Genomic DNA, 25,123 nt, shown 5'->3' on the forward strand with positions numbered 1-25,123 from the left:
CTCTCTTAAGCTTGACTCATAGTGCTTCTTCTTCCCTGAGCTTTCCACTCCGACCTCTAGTTTCAGTGAAAGTTTTATTTAATGCCTTTCCTTAAGTAAAAACAGTCTCTCCCTAAAGATACTACTAGCCCTGAAACACAACTGGAAGCTGTCTATAGCAGAGACTGGCTACCTGTTCATCAAAAACCTTTTTTTTTTTTTTTACTTTCCTCTCAGCCACATGTCCCCATGGCCCTTATGGTTGGGTGTAACGATATGGCTGCATTTTAGTGAATGTATGCAGGAAAAGTGTGAGTGTTGCTCCCAATCCTCAACCATTAAAAACTTCCTATGTTCAATCTTCCAAAACCCATTCCTTCTCTCTGGCTACAATGGAGACTTCAGAAAAGCCTTTGAAACCACCTGATAAGATGGTAACAGTATCATCAGTGGAAGGAACCCAGGTACCTAACTTACTTCTTGGAAGAAAGACAGTCAGAAGAGCCGATGATTGGGATTGCTATATGAGTATACAATAAATCACCTTTATTTTAAGCCACCACATTACAGATGCTTTTCTGTGACAGCAGCTAGTGGTGCCCTAATGAATACATTGTCCATTCACCAACATCTAAGTGCCCTAGGACAAAGAGGCACTTTTTACAACCTTTTTTTTTTTTTAATTCCCTAATGGCTCTAGTTTTTTGTTTTTGTTTTGTTTTGTTTTGTTTTGTTTTTTGCCTTTTCATCTCCAGTAATTTTCACCTCCCTTTCTCTTTTGTTTCTTTTTTCATCATCCCAACTGGAATTTATCATTACCCAGATCATCTACACCTGTGAGATCTTAAATTCATCTATCCTATTCTCATACCACATACATAGCTCACTCACTCAGTTGTTTGTTCTTATTTTGCTTGCTTTTCATCTTTATCATAGTCACTCCTTTAACTCCTCTACCACCTCTCCCCACTCCCTTGACTGCCCTCACTATCTCGCTTAGACTACATGCTCCAGCACTTCCGTCACCCTCTTCTCGGTATTGGCAACCCCATTTGCCAATTGACCCTCCTCAGCAGATTAATGGCACTCACCTGCATGGATTGGTACCTCTATCAATTCAAGGTCTCTGGTGTCAATTAAGCTTTCAATGTGCCTGGGAACAAGTCTGTGTTTTCCTAATTAATTCTTCTCCTATTATTCACAGCAGTTATTTCAAATCTACATTTCCTCAAGACTGTGATACTGCCACCATGCCTCTACCATTATGTCAGTAGCCTGTTGGTCACTATGCAGAGGACACAGAAGTTACTAGAAGAAACTCTATAGTAATTTCCTGCTGTGAAACTTAATCCACATCTTGTCACAGTGGAAAATATGTCTTAATATAGTTAATCTTTCATCTGTGATTAGCATCTCTAAGGGTTTCCAGAGAAAATGCAGGATTCCCAGTTGAACTTGAATTTCAGATAATATACATTTTAGCAAAGTCCCTGGCAATATTTGGAACATACTTAAACTAAACAATTACTTAGCATTTATCTGAAATTCAAATTTTTCCAAAATCCTAGCTTTTGGTTTTATTTTTTTACTAAATATGACCTCCTGATTTATCCCACTTCTCTACCCCTTATCCAACTTCTCACCAAATAATCCATTCTCTTTTGTGTCTTCAGTACACAAACTCTACAGGAATTCCTCATGAACATTTGTCATATTCACTTATCTCCTAAGCCAAATGATACTCCCTTGACCCCATGTTCTTCTCCATTGACTCCCTATCTCTGTCCTGCCCTTCACACTCTATTGGAAGTCACGTCTGTACACTGTCTCCTCTTTTTCACTTTACATTCATGAACCTAGTGAGTTTTCTCTCATCAAAGTTAATAATAATTTTGCCAAATCATACAGACACTTATTCTTTACCTTACTTGACCTTTAAGTATGATCATACACTACTAAGCTACTCTGTTTCTCAAACTACTATCTTCCTTGGACATTCATGGCACTGAAGTCTCCTCTTCTTGTTTTTAACTCCTTGACCTTTTAGGTTTGCTTTCAGGCTCCTCTCCTCTGCCCAGGCTTAAAAGGCCAGTGTTACCAGGAGTGCTGCTTTGTTTTAGGCCCATTCTCCTTAGTGCATCTGGAAAAGTATACAACCCCAAGGTTTCAATAATCATTTGCATCATACAAAGGTCTTATTCTAACATCAGCAAATGGGCTAAGAAACCAGGTGACATCATTTTTAGAGACTCCATTCATGGCCTCAGTATACCATTTTAAGGGCTTTTGTTCTGGATGGAATGTTTGCATTCAATTTGATGAAATTCTGATACATATCTGCAGTCTCTTGGAGAAGATAAGGACTATCCAATGCCTTTATTATTCTAGGTAACTGAAATACCCACTGTGGCCATATTGCAAAACCTCTCCACCACTAGGAATGAATTTAAGCAGCCAACATTAATCCACAAAAATTTTCACCACAATAACCAAATAAAAACAACAGGGGCTTTTTTATTCTAGGTCAGTGGTCTAGGAAGGAAATCCTTGGCTAAAATCTTGGAAGGATAATGGCTTCTTAACCCATACCATGTATTTAAAGATTTTTTTCCCCCTATATCTAGGGAAAAGGATGAAAACATCAAATTATAAGATTAAACTCTGGTTCTCAGGTAAGCTCCCAGAAAATCTGTGTATGTCTTTCTCAGAAAGATGAATATCATATAATTAAATTAAGTGGAACTTGTGAGGCTTACAAGTGGTAAGCCACTGGTTCCTAGTTTTCTGTTGTCCTAAGTAACCATTTCATGGCTTATTTAAAATAACAAAATTAGGCCAACCTTAGAGAAAAGTTATTCATTATTTTGTCAAGTACTTTACAAAGAGATACGCATAGAATAATGAGTTAAACGAGCCATAGCCTCCAGGATGTTGCACAGATATTTGCTGTACAGTTCTAAAACAAAATTTCTAGACATTATATAGTCTTCATTGCCTCTAAAGATGCCTTTTTGTAGTACTTCTTGCTGCCTGCCTTGGTATACAGACATACTCTTTACATTGAGGTGAAAGAAAGATATCCTAAGATCTCGAAAATGTGTTTCCTCTCATTTCCCATTGAAACTTTTATTTGGGGAATATATATTTTGAGGTGGAAGCAAGTACTTTAATAGCAAAATTGCATAACATTATAATATTTATAACCAGTTTCTTAATTTGGCACTACTGGACATATTTCCAGGGGTGGAGAAACACTTTTCTGTGCATTGCAGGATGATTAACAACATCCTTGGCCCCTGTCTACTAGATATCAGTGGCATCTACATCCAAATTTGTGACCAAAAAAATATCTTTAGGCATTGCCAAATGGAAAAGTGCCCTAGTTTGAGAATCACTGTTATATACAATAACCCATTAATATGTGATAATATTTATAGTTATCCACACAGAACATCTCAGAAGGTTCATATCTTTACCTGAAGGGACTGCTTCTCATCCATTACTATGTGCATCGCCAAAATGACCCAGTGGGTTCTTCCAATCTAACACAGGCAGAGAGGAATTCCACTGAAGGGCTTCAGTTACACAAGCCAGGGCTGTTGTCATTTTTTAGACTATCATGTTCTTGGTCTTTCCAGATAACATTCAGTACTTCACTAGAAAGGTATCCATTGACTGAGAGCAGGACCAGTAGTATGTGTCTTCTCTTTGTTTATTTCTGAAAAACAAAAGATTCTGATTATAGTCACCAAGATTTACCACCAAGTATTATGTCCAAAGTCAGATCAATAAGGGAACATCATGAGTAGGGCAATCATCTTAGTTGAAACTTTAAATCACATTCTCTCCACAGAGTACTTAAATATTTCTGGTATGACGTACTTCAGCACTAGTTAGATGAGTAATATAGTCCAGCTCACTGTCAACTTGTCTGTGACTATTGCAATTGTTTCTTTTTCCCCCGCCATCTTCTTGACATCATTCTGCCCCAGCCCTTCCAGACTGGTATCCATGTTTTTTTGGCATCAGCAAATTAAATTCAGAAAGACTTGTTAGTTGTTTCAGAATTCAGGAGTCTGCTCAATGAAACTCCTACTCAACTCCTGCTGAACAGATCATTCTAGTGGCCTATGTATTTAGGAATACATTATAATCAACAGTTAGCAATGAGTCTTAGCACCATTTCCTCACTGTCATCTAAAACTTCAAAGAATCATTTCTCATGTTCTTATAAATTGCTTCCCAAGATGATTATATCAACCTCACACACCTCCCAACAGTTCTGATTTCTAACTGCTTTTTCATCGACATCTCTGAAAGATAGCAAGGTTTCTGGAAATGCTGAAAAAAATAGTTTAAAACTGAAGAAAAATCATAATAAAATAAAAACCTTTAACCCATGTTAAATAAAGCCTGTCTTCTTTTCCCTGGGAATAGGTGTCTGGTAATACTCTTTAAAGCCAACACTGAAAACATTTATCTTCCTACAAAGCCACAGGACATCTAGATTTTAGCTGTGTGGTCAGTGACTGAAAATCCAAATATATAATACGTTTTCCAGATTTCTTGGAAATCATCTTGACCAGACATAAACTTGATAATCCATATAATGCCATTCATTAGAATTTTATTTATATGGCCTTTACCTTTGACAAAGTGATCCTCCTTGAATAGTCCCTAAATTGCATGACATCCTGCATTCTGTTCACTTATATCCCATTAATGGAGAAAGAGCCTGTGATTCCTAGTTTATATTCTTCCCTGCAATCTTTCCTTCCAGTTCTGCAATGCTGGGAAACCAGGTAAGTCAAAGCTATATAAATTTAATTCCAAAGAACCTTTTCCCCCTCAGGAGCCTAATAATTGGGACTAATCAGAAACTAACTACCTATGCCATCTGAATTCTATTAACTCAGAGACCCAGTATGGGGAATTTAACTAAACACTGTTTTATTCCTGTTCAAGTTGGAAGAAGACTTGATCAGTTCTTTTACTTCAATCAGGTTTCCAGAGACCTGACAGAACCCATAAAGGAACACGTATCATTCAAATCATGACTAAAATATGATGGTGACCAGAGTTTTACTGTGTTTAACATTTCAACAACTCAGACAAATGCTCTACAAAAGTAACCCACTGGTTGTTGACATCAGGCTATATAATTTGTATCAGAAAATATTTCCCCACATGGAACTGAAGGATGCTTAAGAAATATTTATTTGGGGCTCACATTATTATAATTGATATGAAATCTACTCTGAGGATATACTCAGAAGGGCTCACTGTATTCTATCACATAGACATCTGCTCCTGCCTTTGATTCTTAAAATGCAAATGGGGTGGGTTAAGCTGCTGCCTTCGGCTCAGGTCATGATCTCAGGGTCTTGGGATCGAGTGCCGCATCGGGCTCTCTGCTCGGCAGGGAGCCTGCTTCCCTCTCTCTCTCTGCCTGCCTCTCCATCTACTTGTGATTTCTCTCTGTCAAATAAATAAATAAAATCTTTAAAAAAAAAAATTAAAAGGGCGCCTGGGTGGCTCAGTGGGTTAAAATGCAAATGGGAACCTTTTTCTCCTATAGGCTTCAATGAGGCAACTCATACCTGAGATCTCAGGGAGCATATACACCTCCTCAAACTCCATGCATTCCCAGTCTCATTTCCTCTCCCCTTCAAACTTGTCAATCCATAAAAGCTTGTTGTTCTGTCAACAGAACAAAACCACCGTCTTCTTCCATTGAACTACCAATGATGAAACAAGACAATAGTCTTTTAATTGGTCTTCCTATAATAATTAGTGTTTCCTCATAGTTTATTCTCCACATAGAGGTTAGATGATTTTTTAACATGTAAAGCAGATTCTTCCCCTCTAATAACCATCTAGTAACTTCCCATCACTCAGAATTAAATCCAAACAATCTGCCAAAGCCTAGAACGGCCCTCATAATCCATGGTCCAGCCTCTCTCCTACCATTCTCTTCAATGAACTCAACAAAATGACTTTCATGCTCATCTTAACACATGCCTTGCTTGGTCTTTGTACCGAGTAACATGTCTCCTCTGAAGTTAGCTCTTTATCATTCAGGTCTCTTCCCATTCACCTCAAAAAGGCATCCTAAAAACTCTATCAAAAAAGTACCCCCTCCTTACCAGATATTCTAATTTCTTCAGAAAAATTATCACTTTTTGAATTGTTTTAATACTTCCTATCTACTCAAAGCATAAACACTCTGTATTTCACCACTACCAGGCTCTGTTGTATACAAGGTATACAGCTATATACAAAAGATACCATTAAAAAACAACAAACACACCCATGGAGGAAGAAGTTGCTTTAGGAGAAAGCTAGAATGAACACTAGAAGGAGGTAAATAGGCTGAGTTGTCTTCCCCAATAATTCATATAGTGAGTCTTACCACCCAGTACCTCAGAATCTGATTGTATTTAGAGATAAGGTCACTAAAGAGGTAATTAAGTAAAAAGAAAGACATTATTGTGAGTCTGAATCCAATCTTAATCCAATATGACTGGTGTCCTTATAAGAAAAGGAAAATTTGAACACAGATAGTTATAGATAGAAGACCATGTGAAGACACTGGAGAAGATGATCATCTACCAGCCAAAAAGAGAGGCTTCAGAAGAAACCAACCCAGCTGACATCATGACCTCAGATTTCCAGCATCTAGAATTGGGGGGTGGAGGGAAAAGAAAACAAAACAACAACCAAAAAAACCCCCACAAAGTTCTGTTGTTTAAGCCACCCAACTTGTGGTATTTTGTTATGGCAAACACCACAAACTACACAATAGAGGATTTTGCTTTCCAGAGAGCATGGTAAGGTTGTTGAGTTGAGATTGGGAGTGGTAAGATCCTGAATCAAATTAGAGGATGCTTAGAAAAAAATGTGGATAGAAATTTAGTGATACTAAATGACCTGGAAGATTTGGACTTCTTGTATTCACTGAAGAAAATAGAAATGTACAATACCAGGATTAATACTGATGATTTTTTTATGGGAAGGAACATATTTAAATCAAATATAGCTTGCATTTTGGAACTATCCTTTTAGATGGTTAATAATGAAGTGGGAAAAAGTATTGAGTATGCACAGTCTTATCACTATATGATTATTAATTCAGAATACATTGCTAAAAGAAGGATTTCTGATACATAGAAAACTATTTTATTTAATTGATGATATGGCTAAAGAAATAAGTGGTATTTGACAATTTGACAACTGTTAAAGAATTTAGAATGAGCCAATGCCTAGGGCTATAAGTCTGATTAAAACAACAACAACAACAAAAATTAAAGCAATAGACAGTCTGACACAGTGCCACATAAACAATGGATCCTTAATAAATGCTTACTGAGGGGAATGGCATTGAGTGAGAGCCCACCAGGAAATAGCCAAATTAAACAATGAAGAAAAACTAAGAGTGAGAAATAACAGAAAGGTTAAGGTAGTTATTGAATTCACATAAAGGTGCAAGGCACTTCATGTAAAAACCCTAATAAAAACAACATAACACAGGAGAGTAAAGTCATTAGAAATCACAGACCGACTTTTTAGATAATGAGACCCAGCTTCATAATTGTGAGATTTTCTGCAATTTCCTGAAGGAATTCTTTTTAACTTTTAACAACAGAGAGTATTGGCAAATACTTGGCAACTCATATCTTAATAACCAACAAAGAACAACCAATCAATAAACTGTGAAATGACAAATATTAGCAATTAATATGGAGTATAAATTGTAACCATATGTAGGTAAATACACTCCCAAGTGTTGCTTCTTGACTTAAAGGGCTGGTAACATGTCCAAGTTTTTATGTGGTACTCCAAATACAATGAGCCTCAGTATAAAAGACCCCAAGTATTAATTATTGTGTACTAACCTGACCCATATATAACTAATGACTTTTATCCACTAGAAAAACTGACAACATTTTCTATTTTGTTGAATGCTGTTGGCTCTTACTTGAATGCAGTATGTCTGTTTTGTTTACCACATCATGCATAACTCATGTTTGTGTTGCTTTGTTGTTTAGGACAGATGTCCATTTTTTTTTCTCTTTCTTGCATGAAAAAGTAATACAAAGTTTCCTCCTTAAATTTATCAATCAGATTCACTAAAGAGAACATGAAGCTGTCCTTAAAATTTCTGACTGAGTGATCACAAAGAGGAAAAATTATACTAATTAATGTAAAATTAAAATAATAATAATAATAATAAAACCTACTGAGATATAAATTGAAACTATAAGGATTAAGTGAAGTTAAAATTCTTTTTTTCTGTTTTGTTTTCTAAACTTTTATTTAAATTCCAGTTAGTTAACATACAGTGTACTATTAGTTTAGGTGTACATTATAGTGATTCAACAATTCCATATACCACCTGGTGCTCATACCCTCAAAATTCTTGAAATAAAGCTGTTGAAAGAAAACAGAAAGTGCTCAATTGTCCAAATCTCTAAGTCAGGAACTTTAAACTTCAGAAACTGTATTCAGAATAGTGAATATATAAAATAAATTAACAAAATTATTTTAAATTTCAATATGGGACCTCAGAGAACAATGCCTAAGAGGATGAACTATAGACCTATACAGACCTGTATCACTTTATAGATTTGTATCTTATATTTCTAAGTTCTTCACTTCTAAAATATGAACAGTAATAAATTTTGTATAGCTTTGTGAAGATTACATGGGTTATCATATAGAAATATTAATTTTTTATACAGACATATTTAGAATAAAGCCTCAAATATCATAATATTCAATAAATATTAGTGGTATTAGTATCACTGTAGGAAACCAAAATATGCTACTGTAAAATATGCCTCTTTGACATAAGAACTATTTTGATCTGATTATTCTGAAAAACAGGCACAGGAAAAGCTCTGGAAACAGTATGCTACCCATTTGCAAGGGAAATTTACATTTATAAAGGAACTCTCCAATTGTAGGCTTGTCACCCTCTCTGTACCAGAAGAAGAAGGATGGCTCTAAAACACAAGCTACTCATCAATATGGAAGGTACCAACTTTAATCTGCATAATAAAACGTACCTTTGTTTACTGTACTATTTCTGGTTACTTTCGCATAACTTGCCTCTGCATAATTTTCTTTCTTTGTTTTAGCTAAGATGGTATTTAAGCTCAAGTTCTACCCATCTTTTTGAGTTTACTCATCCCTCAGTTTCTCCCTATGTATATGAGATGTATATTTTGATGAACTTTTGTTCATTTAATCTATCTGTTGTAACAAGTTTTCCAGCTAAGAATCTAAAAGGGTAAAAGGATAAGATTTTTTCCCCCTCTCTCTATATTATTATTGTAAATAGTTTCACTAATATTTATTGAGCTTCCACTATGTGAAAAGTGATTATAATAAAAAACAACTTATGTATCTTCTGAGTGACAATCAATTTTAAAAGTGCAGGTCAAAATTTTATCACCTACTTCTTCCCCCTTCACCATCTTCATAACTCCAGTTTAACCACCTGAATACAAAATTATACTCCTCAGCAATTTAAATTATGCCATTATTCCTTTGCTCATTTTTTATCACAGATTTAAGCTCTATGGTGCTATGAAACCTGCAGACACAGAAGTTCATGATTTATGTATATATTTGATAGCCTCACCCCTGACATCCTAGCCTCAAATCTACACTCTCAAACTGCCCACTTAGCTTTGTTAACTGATTTTAATCTTGCATATTAAAGAAGCCATTCTAATGTTCTTAGGCATTATCATCTTGGCACTTAAACTGAAATATATCTTTACATTTTAAAAAAATGGAACATAACAGTGAATAAAAGCAGCCCTTTATTCACACAATGTATGCTAATGTTGACCCAACTGCTCTTAGCTTTTCAAAAGACTTTTGTGATTTCCTGGAATTTCCTGAACTCAGCACTTTGATGACCATGGCTATTTTAACTTCAGTGCTCTCCCAATTGTAAAGGAGCTTTTGACATTTGGATTTTGTGTTCATCTAATGGCAACTGCAATTAAAGCTTTCCCACATCAATGAGCTAACTTTCTAAGGCCATTTCAAAGGGTGAATTCAATATTCAAATTGCATGATGCTTATTGATCTGTGTGCTATTATTTGTGTGACTGGAAAAGTACTCGTTAGAAATTTTCCTGACAATATTGATTAAAAAAAAAAAAAGTGAACAAAACTAATTTTACTCAAGGATTCTGAACTCATATAATGAGAACACGGCTGAAGCCCAAATAATTAATTGGTTAGCATTAGGCATAGGTGGAAAAAGAAGCCAAACTCTTTGACCTGACCAAACTGTGCTTATTTTGAGAATATGAGTATCCAAACTGCACTTCTAGAGTCTTGAAAGTGCAACTTAATCACCTCAGAATCACTTTTAAAACGTCTCCCAAGAAACTGCAGGTTCAGACGACTTAGACATAAAAGGTTCCACTTTAGCCCTATGACCTCTAGTTGATTTAGGAATATCTGATGCCTACTGAGGGTTCATAGGATATGTGATCGCTTCCTTCCTAAGTTCTATGGACATTTAACAAGGGATCTTTATGTTGCTACTCTAAATATTTTCAATTTCCATTTTATTTTTATCAGATAAAAAAAATAGGGAAAAAATAAAGTAAAACAAAGCACCCTTGAGGGACTTTGGAATATTTGTTTCATGAACATTTGCCCAAGACTATATATACCCATAAAAAGTAGATTGGAGAGGGGTGCCTGGGTGGCTCAGTGGGTTAAGCCGCTGCCTTTGGCTCAGGTAATGATCTCAGGGTCCTGGGATTGAGTCCCGCATCGAGCTCTCTGCTCAGCAGGGAGCCTGCTTCCCCCCTCTCTCTCTGCCTGCCTCTCTGCCTACTTGTGATGTCTCTCTCTGTCAAATAAATAAAATTAAAAAAAAAATCTTTAAAAAAAAAAGTAGATTGGAGAATTATTACAATTATCTGGATAAGTGTGCCATTAAACATTTCATCTTTGCCAAAACACCTATTCATGTAATTTCCAATCCTTTTTTCTAATGTACTCACTATATACTATATTCTCACTGTATTTAAAAATTAAAAAAAAAAAAGTCATATTGAATTCATCTAGTAATCAGAGGAAGAATGAATTGAAAGCTTTAAGTTAGCTAACATTCTTTCCTAGTTTGGAACTTTTAATTGGCCAAAGTAAAAAAACTGTTTTAATTAACTTTTATATTTGTATCTATGTGAGAAAAAATAATAAAGGATATAGAATAATCATAATCATTTGGGAAATAAAGCCTTCTGGCTTTTCAGGTATTTTTTTCTTGATCACTTTTATTACAAATGAAAAAAGCAAAGCAGGTAGATAGCCTCAGAATCCATGTTTTAAACTGGATACAGATGTTCTGGGAAAAATCAATAAAATTTTCCCAATATTTAAGAGAAATAGGAAGAAAGCAAATATAAAAAAGGTGGGAAGGACTCAGAATATATTCTTGCCATCTCATTTTTGCCCCAAACTAGCCAGTAGCAAGAAAGATGCTGATTCTTTATGACACTCTCTTTTAGCTAATAAATCACACAGTTGTAGCAGACACAACAATGAGCAGTGATCAATGCTTTTTTAATGTTGTTAAAAATGCACCTTTATGTACAAAACAATAGCATAATTTATATAATTAGGTATCATACAACAGACATTGGATTTATTATTATCCCAGTTTTATAGAGAGAAACACTATTCAAACAGTTCAATGACAAACCTAAGGGAACCTCACTAGTTTGTGACAAATAAGGTACTAGCAACAGATATTTTTACACCTAGTATAAGACAACTCTATTATATACATGTGGCAAATAAGCTAGGTGTGCATATGAAGAGAAGAATATAGAGAGAAGATGGCAAACAAATGTAAACAGAATATACAATTTTTACTGAAATTCTTGGTGTGTGTGTATATATGTGTGTATAGAAGAGAGAGTGGCGGGGTGCCTGGGTGGCTCAGTAGGTTAAAGCCTCTGCCTTTGGCTCAAGTTATGATCCCAGGGTCTTGGGATAGAGTCCCACATTGGGGGTCTCTGCTCAGCAGGGAGCCTGTTTCCTCTTCTCCGCCTGCTTCCTCTTCTCTGCCTGCTTCTCTGCCTACTTGTGATCTCTGTCTGTCAAATAAATAAATAAAATCTTTAAAAAAAAAGAAAAGAAGAAGAAGAAGAGAGAGTAGCAATTAGAGTAATAATTATGGTCTAGTTTTGAAAGCCAGGAGAGGATAAACAAACCATCAGGATAATAAAATCAATAGCAAAAGGAGTTGCTTCATAAGTTGAATGATAATTGGCATAAAATAATGAATACAATTCTGTTTGATAATTGCATCTATTTATGAAAAGACTATTTTATAGTGATAACAGTGACCGTTTTTCAATACATGTTTTGATTTTTCTTGATATGATTAAAAAAATGAATAATATGAAGGGAAAGTCATATCCAAGTAAACAATAAAGTAATAAGTTTGTATACTCACCATCTGTCTAAATAGTATCAAAATATAAGCATTTCTATAAATATCTGAAATAATATATCTGAAATTTACATATATTTTATTATATTGAATATAGATATTATGTCTTAAGTCTTCATTCTAATTCCTTTTATTACAACTAAATATCATATATCATCTTTCTATGTAGAATGGGTTAGAAAAAATACTTTTTAAGATAATTTTATAAAAGCAAAATGGTTTGTTTATGCATTCATTCATGTCTGCCATGTGACCAACACTGTGTCAGTTTCCAAGAATATCAGAATCTAGAAAAAATGGTCCCTACCTGAAGCAGATGAGTAAAAAAACATATGCAAATTCAAGGTAGCTCTATCATGTGATGATTAGGATATCTCAAGGAAAAGCAGTGTACACAGACATATACTGAAGAGTTCTTAACTCAGACTGGATTGATCAAGAGAGATGGCATCTCAGCTTGAAATAAGATGGAGGCAAATAAAATGAAATGTGCAAGTGGTGAGGGGGACAAGGATGGTATCTTAAACCTTTACTTGGTATTCTTATGAGACATTTAAAAATATTCTATACAGAGTGGCTGGACAGGGAAGGTCTCTGTATATATACTTTGGAACACAAGGTATTTAAGGAAAAGTGAATTGAGATAAAAAATGTAACAGGCAGATCATCAAGAGACACATACATTTTATTAAGAAAAGTATTCATATGAGGATGTTTGTGTTATGTAAGACTCTGTTCAATACCTAACTTTTTGCCCTGAAAAGATTTATGTCAGTTGATCTGCACTTTGTATTTTATTTTGGAGCATTTTTTAAGATTCTCAAAAATGAGAATCACAAATGTCACTGGTCAGAAAAATATTTCCTATTGCTCACATTTTCACCCTCCTTCCCAATCCCAAACAAATGTTCTATAGAATTATCTTTATCACTTTTATTGTGCAGGGTAATTTTATCTTCATAAAAGATAATAACAAACATACATCATAAAGAATAGGGATTGATAATCCTTATAATTTCGTCTATGCTAATGAACTTCAAATGCTATTCATTTTTCTTATATATTGAGGATTTGTCACAACAAAAATTCATAATACAGGTAGAACATTAAAAGTATAGTTACAAGTCGTCCTTCTCAACAAAACAGTTTATATCCCATTGTCGATGGAATATTTGTAAGCTGTTTGCTTGAATAATGTGTGAGGTAAAGCATTTGACAGGTTAATTATACATCGCTTTAAAATGTGTTTCCTAGCATTTTATTTGGAATTGGTTGTGTTTTAATTCCTTTCAGTTTCTCCTCTTTTATTATGGAACCAGAAAAACACCTTTAAAAAGATTCTTCCTGAAAGAGAAGGGGTCTCATCAGGCTTATTTTTTCTCCTTTCGAAACCTCTCCTCATATCTTTTACTGGTTGTTCCCTAAGGCAGCAGTCATTGCTAACTTGAGTGGCCTATGCCTGAAGTATTCTTTGGAGGCATGGTTTACTACTAAAGCCTTAGAAGTCATTAGCCACAGTTTTCAGATTATAGTTCTCAGATTCTATCTAGGCAGATTTTTTACCCAGACAACTGTTCTATTTCAACTGTTTTCCTACCTGCATCTTTCTTATGAATAACTGTAGGACATCTGGACACAATTCCACCCATATCATACTCAAGAAAAGAGGACAGAAACAAGTTTTGCTTAGTTCTCATGGCTTAAGTGGTATTCTGTAATTAGCTTTTATCACAGTTCTAACTCAGAAGTTGTTGAGGATTTGCCCACCTCTTGATATAGTAGCACTTCATTTCCCATTTGACCCTGGCTTCTAGTAAGTCTAATTCTCAGACAGAATCTTAAGAGTAGAGGAGTCTTGAATGTCAAAATCTTTGAAAGACCAGTTATCATATAACAGATCAAGTAACAAGTAGATTTCACATGTACTTCCAATTGTTTTTCCAGCAGTTATATGGTATTTTCCCTGATCTGTGATCATCTTAAAGAAAGGTATCCACAAATCCATTCATTCATCAACGTGCATTAAATATCTACTGTGAATTTTTGTATTTCTAATCCATAACTCTCTACTATAATCCAGACTCATATTTTCAAAATCTACCTGACATATCAACTTCTCTGCTAGGTATCATAAACATATCAAAAACAAAAGGGACTTTCCTTCCAAAAACCTTCTCCAACAGTCTTATCTGATCTCTCCTTTCCGACTTCTTACCTCTCATCTAATGCATCAGCAATTATGCTTGGCTCCATCTCCGAAATATATCTTGAGTCTATCCTCTTCTTTTCTTCTTTTTATTTATTTATTCTTAGAGAGAGAGCAGTGAGTAGTTCTCTTAACTACTGCAATAGCCTCCTAAATGTTTTACTTGCCTCAAATTATCTAATCATCATACAAAAGTAAATTAAATTACAGTATTTTACTACTTAAAATCCAGTAGGTTTCCAATGGCTGAAAATAAGTCCAAACTTGAGATCTTAGCCTATAACATCCTATATGACTGGTCTTCAACCTCATGTTCTAGCACTTTGTTTCCTCCTTGATTTTTGTGCCACACACATGCTGTTTGCTTGGTTCTATTATCTAATAAATACACATAATATATTTTGCTCTAAATATCTCCCATAGATTTTGAAATTTATACACTATAATTCATTTTAAACAATCTCTAATGTCTGCTTTGATTTTCTGTTTCACTTAATTATTTCTTAGAAGGACATTATTTAAACTCCCATGTGCATGTCGGGGGGAATGCAAGCTGGTGGTCACTCTGAAAAACAGTATGGAGGTTCCTCAAAAATTAAAAATAGAGCTGCCTTATGACCCAGCATTTACACTATTAGGTATTTACCCCAAAGATACAGATGTAGTGAAAAGAAGGGGCACATACACCAATGTTCATAGAAGCAATGTCCGTAATAGCTGAACTGTGGAAAGAGCCAGATGTCCATCAACAGATGAATGGATAAAAATGTTGCATATATACATACAATGTAATACTACTTAGCCATCAAAAAAAAAAAAAAAAGAAAAGAAAAGAAACAAAGAAAGAAAGGAAAACTTGCCATTTGCAACAACGCGGATGGGACTAGAGGGTATTACGTACACTAAGTGACAAGTCAATCAGAAAAAGACAGTGATCTCACTCATATGTGGAACTTAAGAAACAAAACAGAGAAGCATAGGGGAAGGAATGGAAAAATAAACAAGACAAAATCAGAGAGGGAGACAAACCATAAGAGACTCTTTTTTTTTTAATATTTTATTTATTTATTTGCCAGAGAGAGAGAGAGCAAGCGAGTGCACACAGGCAGGCAGAGTGGCAGCAGAGGCAGAGGGAGAAAGCAGGGTCCCCGCTGTGCAAGGAGCCCGATGTGGGACTCGATCCCAGAATGCTGGGATCATGACCTGAACCGAAGGCAGCCGCTTAACCAACTGAGCCACCCAGGCGTCCCCCATAAGAGACTCTTAATCATAGGAAACTGAGGGTTGTTGGAGGGGAAGAGGTGGCAGAATGAGGTAACTGGGTAATGAATGTTAAGGAGGGGACATGATGTAATGAGCACTGGGTGTTACATAAGACTGATGGATCACTGAACTCTTATCTCTGAAACTGATAATACATTAGATGTTAATTAATTGAATTTACATAAATAAATAAATAAACACGAATAAACTCCCATGTGTATGTTTTTGGAGGAATCAAGGTTGTATTTTCCCTTTTACTAAATTATTTTATTTATTATTTATTATTTATTAAAAATTTTATGTAATTATTAATCAATTTGATATTTCTCTATTTGCATCATGATCAGAAAGTACAGCTAAAGTGATTTATGGTATCGGCAGTTAGCCAGTTTTCCTTAAAAACTATTATGTTTTCATGATCAGTGTTTGTTTTTGTTTTTGTTTTAATACTGTAGGGTACTGGAGAAGAAAGTGTGTTCTACTGTGGGCTCAGAAGTCCATATAAACACATATGGTAATAAGATATCTTTCACAGGGTTTAGAATATATAGTCAGTATGTAACAGAAAAGCTAGCATGAGTCAGTATTGTCTGAAAATCCTTTAAGAATGTTCCAGTCTAATAACATACAAAATGATGTTGGAATAGATCAATGCATCTGATCAGCACAGAATGAAGTCATTCATTTGCATTTAGAGGCTACCTTCTATTTTCTATTTTTAAAAGTGTATATTTAAATAATAGCAAATATTTACTGTGATTACATACAGTATGAGAAGCAATGGAGAACTGAAACTAAGTAAGTCTCCCATTTGGGGCTCATTTTAAAAATATGTTCGTTGATGAAAAATTGGGCAGAATCACCTGTGCTATTAAATCTGTTATTTTGATCTCTCTGTCTCTCAGCTTCTATCTCTGACTGTATGTGTGTGTTGTGTGTGTCTATTCATCCATTATATAATTGTTTCCATGTCAGAATTTTTGCCATATGTTTTGTTTTGTCTAATGTTAAAACTCACACCTTTGTCAGTTTGTTTGAACTTAATACATATATCTTTGACAATCTCTTATTCTCAAGCATTTGTATCTTTATTTCATATATAGACAGCAAAGAGATTATAAGTTTATTCATCTATATATTTACACAACTTGAAAGGGTCTCTCTTTTGATGATGTTATGCTAGCTGGTGGGCACCATCTTACGCTCCCCTATGTTACAGAGTGTGAGCCTCTTGTAGGGGTTGGGGGTAGATTTCACATGTATCTGGTGCCCTAGTTTTCACCTCTGGTGCCACCTCTGTGGCTGCTTCCCAGAGTATACGCTTGATTTCCTGGATCTGGTGACCAGGTGGCTTGTGTTGCTGGCTCCCACAGGATTATAATGATTGGAAAGACAGTTCTTGGCAGTCTACCACCCCCAGGGCACTGCACAAGCTGAATAAAACATGGCTTCAGTCTTTCTGCAAAAGAGGCTTATTTGTTTGTCCTGGAGCTTTGGCCCGAGGGGGCAGTCTTCAGGTTTCTCCTGCATCTTGAGGCTATGAAATCCTCTCAGGGAACGTATGCCAAGAGATGTCATCATTGTATTTTTTTTGGGGGGGGGGGTACAGGTCTGTGAATCACCATTGTATTTTTTCTCTGCCTCACCATAGCCCACCAGTATCTCCGAGTCAGTCATTTTATAAACTCATCTGGAGTCCCAATTTTTACCACTATAGCCCGACACACAACTTTAAATCACCTGGCAGAGAGGGGAGGAGTCAAGATGGCGGAGAAGTAGCAAGCTGAGACTGCTTCAACTAGCCAGAGATCAGCTAGATAGCTTATCTAAAGATTGCAAACACCTAAAAATCCATCGGCAGATCGAAGAGAAGAAGAACAGCAATTCTGGAAACAGAAAAACAACCACTTTCTGAAAGGTAGGACCGGCGGGGAAGTGAATCCAAAGCGACGGGAAGATAGACCCCGGGGGGAGGGGCCGGCTCCCGGCAAGCGGCGGAGCAACCGCGCACAAAATCAGGACTTTTAAAAGTCTGTTCCGCTGAGGGACATCGCTCCAGAGGCTAAACCGGGGCGAAGCCCACGCGGGGTCAGCGTGGCCTCAGGTCCCGCAGGGTCACAGAAGGATCGGGGGTGTCTGAGTGTCGCAGAGCTTGCGGGTATTGGAACGGGAAAGCCGGCTACAGAGACAGAGCCGACAGTAAGCTCGCAGCTCGGGGTGACCTTGAACCGGTCGCAGGCTCAGTGAGCTCGGAGCGCGGCCGGAGGTCAGGCAGACGGAAGTAACTGGGCGCTGTTCTCTGAGGGCGCACTGAGGAGTGGGGCCCTGGGCTCTCGGCTCCTCCGGGCCGGAGACCAGGAGGCCGCCATTTGTGTTCCCGTCCTCCGGAACTCTACGGAAAGCGCTCAGGGAACAAAAGCTCCTGAAAGCAAACCCGAGCGGATTACTCACCCCCGCCCCGGGTAAGGGAGGTGTAATTCCGCCTGGGGCAAAGACACTTGAGAATCACTACAACAGGCCCCTCCCCCAGAAGATCAACAAGAAATCCAGCCGAGACCAAGTTCACCTACCAAGGAGTGCGGTTTCAATACCAAGGAGAGCAGCAGAATTCCAGAGGAGGAGAAAGCCAAGCACGGAACTCATGGCTTTTTTCCTGTGATTTTTCTTTTAGTCTTGCAGTTAATTTTATTTTTTCTTTTTCATGTTTTTTTTTTTTTTCTTTTTCTTCTCGCCTTCGGATAAAATTTTTTTTTTTTTAACTGTTACCTTTTTCTTTTTTAACGATTTTTTACTAGTTTATCTAATATATATATATTTTCTTTTTTACATTTTTCTCAGGTGTTTTCTTTTTTAAAAAAAATTTTTTTCTTTTCTTTTTTTTTTTCTTTCTTTCTTTTTGAACCTCTTTTTATCCCCTTTCTCCCCACTCACGATTTTGGATTTCTTCTAATTTAGTTAAAGCATATTTTCCTGGGGTTGTTGCCACCCTTTTAGTATTTTACTTGCCCCTTCATTTACTCTTATCTGGCCAAAATGACAAGATGTAAAAATTCAACGCAAAAAAAAGAACAAGAGGCAGTACCCAAGGCTAGGGACCTAATCAATACAGACATCGGTAATATGTCAGATCTAGAGTTCAGAATGACAATTCTCAAGGTTCTAGCTGGGCTCGAAAAAGGCATGGAAGATATTAGAGAAACCCTCTCGAGAGATATAAAAGCCCTTTCTGGAGAAATAAAAGAACTAAAATCTAACCAAGTTGAAATCAAAAAAGCTATTAATGAGGTGCAATCAAAAATGGAGGCTCTAACTGCTAGGATAAATGAGGCAGAAGAAAGAATTAGTGATATAGAAGACCAAAAGACAGAGAATAAAGAAGCTGAGCAAAAGAGGGACAAACAGCTACTGGACCACGAGGGGAGAATTCGAGAATTAAGTGACACCATAAGACGAAACAACATTAGAATAATTGGGATTCCAGAAGAAGAAGAAAGAGAGAGGGGAGCAGAAGGTATACTGGAGAGAATTATTGGGGAGAATTTCCCCAATATGGCAAAGGGAACGAGCATCAAAATTCAGGAGGTTCAGAGAACGCCCCTCAAAATCAATAAGAATAGGCCCACACCCCGTCACCTAATAGTAAAATTTACAAGTCTCAGTGACAAAGAGAAAATCCTGAGGGCAGCCCGGGAAAAGAAGTCTGTAACATACAATGGTAAAAATATTAGATTGGCAGCTGACTTATCCACAGAGACCTGGCAGGCCAGAAAGAGCTGGCATGATATTTTTAGAGCACTAAACGAGAAAAACATGCAGCCCAGAATACTATATCCAGCTAGGCTATCATTGAAAATAGAAGGAGAGATTAAAAGCTTCCAGGACAAACAACAACTGAAAGAATTTGCAAATACCAAACCAGCTCTACAGGAAATATTGAAAGGGGTCCTCTAAGCAAAGAGAGAGCCTACAAGTGGTAGATCAGAAAGGAACAGAGACCATATACAATCACAGTCACCTTACAGGCAATACAATGGCACTAAATTCATATCTCTCAATAGTTACCCTGAATGTGAATGGGCTAAATGCCCCTGTCAAAAGACACAGGGTATCAGAATGGATAAAAAAACAAAACCCATCTATATGTTGCCTCCAAGAAACTCATTTTACCCGAAGACACCTCCAGATTTAAAGTGAGGGGGTGGAAAAGAATTTACCATGCTAATGGACATCAGAAGAAAGCAGGAGTGGCAATCCTTATATCAGATCAATTAGATTTTAAGCCAAAGACTATAATAAGAGATGAGGAAGGACACTATATCATACTCAAAGGGTCTGTCCAACAAGAAGATTTAACAATTTTAAATATCTATGCCCCCAACGTGGGAGCAGCCAACTATATAAACCAATTAATAACAAAATCAAAGAAACACATCAACAACAATACAATAATAGTAGGGGACTTTAACACTCCCCTCACTGAAATGGACAGGTCATCCAAGCAAAAGATCAGCAAGGAAATAAAGGCCTTAAACGACACACTGGACCAGATGGACATCACAGATATATTCAGAACATTTCATCCCAAAGCAACAGAATACACATTCTTCTCTAGTGCACATGGAACATTCTCCAGAATAGATCACATCCTCGGTCCTAAATCAGGACTCAACCGGTATCAAAAGATTGGGATCATTCCCTGCATATTTTCAGACCACAATGCTCTAAAGCTAGAACTCAACCACAAAAGGAAGTTTGGAAAGAACCCAAATACATGGAGACTAAACAGTATCCTTCTAAAGAATGAATGGGTCAACCGGGAAATTAAAGAAGAATTGAAAAAAAATCATGGAAACAAATGATAATGAAAATACAACGGTTCAAAATCTGTGGGACACAATAAAGGCAGTCCTGAGAGGAAAATATATAGCGGTACAAGCCTTTCTCAAGAAACAAGAAAGGTCTCAGGTACACAACCTAACCCTACACCTAAAGGAGCTGGAGAAAGAACAAGAAAGAAACCCTAAGCCCAGCAGGAGAAGAGAAATCATAAAGATCAGAGCAGAAATCAATGAAATAGAAACCAAAAAAACAATAGAACAAATCAACGAAAGTAGGAGCTGGTTCTTTGAAAGAATTAATAAAATTGATAAACCCCTGGCCCGACTTATCAAAAAGAAAAGAGAAAGGACCCAAATAAATAAAATCATGAATGAAAGAGGAGAGATCACAACTAACACCAAAGAAATACAAACTATTATAAGAACATACTATGAGCAACTCTACGGCAATAAATTTGACAATCTGTAAGAAATGGATGCATTCCTAGAAACATATAAACTACCACAACTGAACCAGGAAGAAATAGAAAGCCTGAACAGACCCATAACCAGTAAGGAGATTGAAACAGTCATTAAAAATCTCCAAACAAACAAAAGCCCAGGGCCAGATGGCTTCCCGGGGGAATTCTACCAAACATTTAAAGAAGAACTAATTCCTATTCTCCTGAAACTGTTCCAAAAAATAGAAATGGAAGGAAAACTTCCAAACTCATTTTATGAGGCCAGCATCACCTTGATCCCAAAACCAGACAAGGATCCCACCAAAAAAGAGAGCTATAGACCGATATCCTTGATGAACACAGATGCGAAAATACTCAACAAAATACTAGCCAATAGGATTCAACAGTACATTAAAAAGATTATTCACCACGACCAAGTGGGATTTATTCCAGGGCTGCAAGGTTGGTTCAACATCCGCAAATCAGTCAATGTGATACAACACATCAATAAAAGAAAGAACAAGAACCATATGATACTTTCAATAGATGCTGAAAAAGCATTTGACAAAGTACAGCATCCCTTCCTGATCAAAACTCTTCAAAGTGTAGGGATAGAGGGCACATACCTCAATATCATCAAAGCCATCTATGAAAAACCCACGGCAAATATCATTCTCAATGGAGAAAAACTGAAAGCTTTTCCACTAAGGTCAGGAACACGGCAGGGATGTCCATTATCACCACTGCTATTCAACATAGTACTAGAGGTCCTAGCCTCAGCAATCAGACAACAAAAGGAAATTAAAGGCATCCAAATCAGCAAAGAAGAAGTCAAATTATCACTCTTCGCAGATGATATGATACTGTATGTGGAAAACCCAAAAGACTCCACTCCAAAACTGCTAGAACTTATACAGGAATTCAGTAAAGTGTCAGGATATAAAATCAATGCACAGAAATCAGTTGCATTTCTCTACACCAACAGCAAGACAGAAGAAAGAGATATTAAGGAGTCCATCCCATTTACAATTGCATCCAAAACCATAAGATACCTAGGAATAAACCTAACCAAAGAGACACAGAATCTATACTCAGAAAACTATAAAGTACTCATGAAAGAAATTGAGGAAGACACAAAGAAATGGAAAAATGTTCCATGCTCCTGGATTGGAAGAATAAATATTGTGAAAATGTCTATGCTACCTAAAGCAATCTACACATTTAATGCAATTCCTATCAAAGTACCATCCATCTTTTTCAAAGAAATGGAACAAATAATGCTAAAATTTATATGGAACCAGAAAAGACCTCGAATAGCCAAAGGGATATTGAAAAAGAAAGCCAACGTTGGTGGCATCACAATTCCGGACTTCAAGCTCTATTACAAAGCTGTCATCATCAAGACAGCATGGTACTGGCACAAAAACAGACACATAGATCAATGGAACAGAATAGAGAGCCCAGAAATAGACCCTCAAATCTATGGTCAACTCATTTTCGACAAAGCAGGAAAGAATGTCCAATGGAAAAAAGACAGCCTCTTCAATAAATGGTGCTGGGAAAATTGGACAGCCACATGTAGAAAAATGAAATTGGACCATTTCCTTACACCACACACAAAAATAGACTCAAAATGGATGAAGGACCTCAATGTGCGAAAGGAATCCATCAAAATCCTTGAGGAGAACACAGGCAGCAACCTCTTCGACCTCAGCCGCAGCAACATCTTCCTAGGAACAACGCAAAAGGCAAGGGAAGCAAGGGAAAAAATGAACTATTGGGATTTCATCAAGATCAAAAGCTTTTGCACAGCAAAGGAAACAGTTAATAAAATCAAAAGACAACTGACAGAATGGGAGAAAATATTTGCAAACGACATATCAGATAAAGGACTAGTGTCCAGAATCTATAAAGAACTTAGCAAACTCAACACCCAAAGAACAAATAATCCAATCAAGAAATGGGCAGAGGACATGAACAGACATTTCTGCAAAGAAGACATCCAGATGGCCAACAGACACATGAAAAAGTGCTCCATATCACTCGGCATCAGGGAAATACAAATCAAAACCACAATGAGATATCACCTCACACCAGTCAGAATGGCTAAAATCAACAAGTCAGGAAATGACAGATGCTGGCGAGGATGTGGAGAAAGGGGAACCCTCCTACATTGTTGGTGGGAATGCAAGCTGGTGCAGCCACTCTGGAAAACAGCATGGAGGTTCCTCAGAATGTTGAAAATAGAACTGCCCTATGACCCAGCAATTGCACTATTGGGTATTTACCCTAAAGATACAAATGTAGTGATCCAAAGGGGCACATGCACCCGAATGTTTATAGCAGCAATGTCCACAATAGCCAAACTATGGAAAGAACCTAGATGTCCATCCACAGATGAATGGATCAAGAAGATGTGGTATATATACACAATGGAATACTATGCAGCCATCAAAAGAAATGAAATCTTGCCATTTGCGACAACATGGATGGAACTAGAGCGTATCATGCTTAGCGAAATAAGTCAAGCAGAGAAAGACAACTATCATATGATCTCCCTGATATGAGGAAGTGGTGATGCAACATGGAGGCTTAAGTGGGTAGGAGAAGAATAAATGAACAAGATGGGATTGGGAGGGAGACAAACCAGAAGTGACTCTTAATCTCACAAAACAAACTGAGGGTTGCTGGGGGGAGGGGGTTTGGGAGAAGGGGGTGGGATTATGGACATTGGGGAGGGTATGTGCTTTGGTGAGTGCTGTGAAGTGTGTAAACCTGGTGATTCACAGACCTGTACCCCTGGGGATAAAAATATATGTTTATAAAAAATAAAAAGTTAAAAAAAATAAAAAATAAAAAAAAATAAATCACCTGGCACTGGTGGGCAATGGGGCTTAAGCTGGTGATTCCATAAGACTGTATATATCTGAATAATTTCAAATCTGTTGCCTGAGGGTCTGTTTTCAATCAGCCTGAATCTAGGTGCTGACAGATTTTTGCCATACGAACACTGGCAGATCTTGACGCATGCTGTCATTAAAAAAAACTTAGACAACCACAAAGGTTTAAAAGACAGGTAAGATCTAGGGCAGGGAAGAAGTACAAGGCTCCTATCCTACATGAGACCACTTCTTCAAGACAAGGAGAGGAGAGGTGGATGTTTTAGCTAAAGCATAAAAACCAATACAAATACTCAGGCAAAATGAAGAAACAGAGGAATATATTCTAAGCCAAAGAATAAGATAAAATCTCAAGAGGAAAAAAAAAATTAATAAAATATAGATAAAGAGTTCCAAAGTAATGGTCATAAAGATGTTCACTGAACTCCAGAGAAGAATGGATGAATACAGTGAGAACTTCCACAAAGAGATGGAAAATATAACAAACTACCAAAGAAGTCACAGTTGAAGAGAAGAATGGTTGTGACCTCTGCCATCACACTTCCCCACATATGTTTTGATTGCTTTTCTCTCTGATCAAATTTCTCAAATCATATCTCAACTGTTTTCTATTTTCCAAAGAAACCTTAAAATTACTTTATCCTGATAGTCTTTATCCTTATTTTTCAGACTTAGAAGTTTAATCTGTGTTTAATACCTTTGTACTCTCTTAGTAGAGTTTGGAGTGGAGTAAAACATGTATTTAGTCTACCATCTGGAACCAAAATTTTAAATCATATTATTTCCAGAATATTCTTTTTGTTCTCCCTTTCTTTCTTCTTTGTCTAACAAAAATTTACCCTTTTTTTAAAAGATAATTCTTTGTGCCCTCTCTAGCTGCTTCCTTATCAGAACTTCCCATTCATTATATCAGTTTTGGTGTTTTCAGCACAGACTTTCTCATGACTCATACATGTTCTTACCTTCTTCCCTAAGGCAATTGTTCTTAAGGGTAGAATCTGTAT

General features: G+C 36.7%; 1 long non-coding RNA gene across 1 annotated transcript in view; it reads right to left on the reverse strand.

Moving 5' to 3' along the window:
* Positions 1–609: 609 nt before the first annotated feature.
* Positions 610–25,123, reverse strand: part of LOC309848552 — an 80,318-nt gene continuing 55,804 nt past the window's right edge. Inside the window, exons 2-3 of the long non-coding RNA XR_014303121.1 lie at positions 3,456–3,697; positions 610–2,119 (exon numbers count right to left, since the gene is read on the reverse strand). This is a non-coding gene — a long non-coding RNA (uncharacterized lncRNA). The remainder of the gene's footprint in view (positions 2,120–3,455; positions 3,698–25,123) is intronic.

This window comes from Mustela nivalis, assembly GCF_964662115.1.
Source record: "Mustela nivalis genome assembly, chromosome: 15".
NCBI classification, from domain to species: Eukaryota; Metazoa; Chordata; class Mammalia; order Carnivora; family Mustelidae; genus Mustela; species Mustela nivalis.